This window comes from Tupaia chinensis, unplaced genomic scaffold (genome assembly GCF_000334495.1).
Source record: "Tupaia chinensis unplaced genomic scaffold, TupChi_1.0 Scaffold148138_1, whole genome shotgun sequence".
Taxonomy (NCBI): domain Eukaryota; kingdom Metazoa; phylum Chordata; class Mammalia; order Scandentia; family Tupaiidae; genus Tupaia; species Tupaia belangeri.
Window position 1 is genome coordinate 1 of NW_006207989.1, and position 780 is coordinate 780.

The following is a 780-nucleotide window of genomic DNA, read 5'->3' on the forward strand; positions in this document are numbered from 1 at the left end:
TCCTTATTGAAAATCATATATGGGGTCACACCATTTTCACGGTAGTCCAGTAGAGCAATGATGCCACCTGATTTATGTTTTCACCAATAAAAAACTAGTGTTTTGTTTTGTTTGAAAGGTTTTTGCCATAGGGCACATGAGTTCACCAGAAAGACAGAGACATAGAGACAGATAGCGAGAAATCCCCCCCCCCAGGGGCATGGCCATGCCACAGTCCCTTCTCCTCCATTCTCCTCTCGGGATCTTGGGCATGCACACACATGCATCCAGTGTGAATTGAAGTCACCAGGTCCAGGACTTGAACCATGGTGGACTACATAGGAGTCCAATGACATAGCCATTATGCTAACAGCTGGTCCCAAGAACTGGTGGTTTTTGAAATTAGCAAGAATATGCTTGATTTGTTCTGCAGCCCCTGTCATAAATGGTTTTACTCTTTCTGGTCCTTGCTCTTCAAGTTAGCCTTTGATTGATTTCATGTAATCTTTGATGTACTTCTTGTAGGCTTGTTCTGTGAAGCTGGTTTCCTGCAAGTGGTGGTTCATGACAATGTCAACACCAGTGACCACTGTGCTTTCAGTCCCTTTGCCCTCAGGGCCTTGAGCAGAGGCATTTCCACCAATGAGCAAGTCATCAATGTTACCCTCTGTCCTAGTGACCATCTTCCCCTCCACCTCCATGCAGACTGTCCGCGATCTCCCAAATCATGTAAATGTCGGAGAACATCTCATTGTGGCTGATGAAGTCCTAGTAGATAATCATGATGGCTGCTGGAGGGAG

General features: G+C 45.8%; 1 pseudogene; it reads right to left on the reverse strand.

Moving 5' to 3' along the window:
- Positions 1-366: 366 nt before the first annotated feature.
- Positions 367-762, reverse strand: LOC106734077 (translationally-controlled tumor protein pseudogene; annotated as a pseudogene).
- Positions 763-780: the final 18 nt, after the last annotated feature.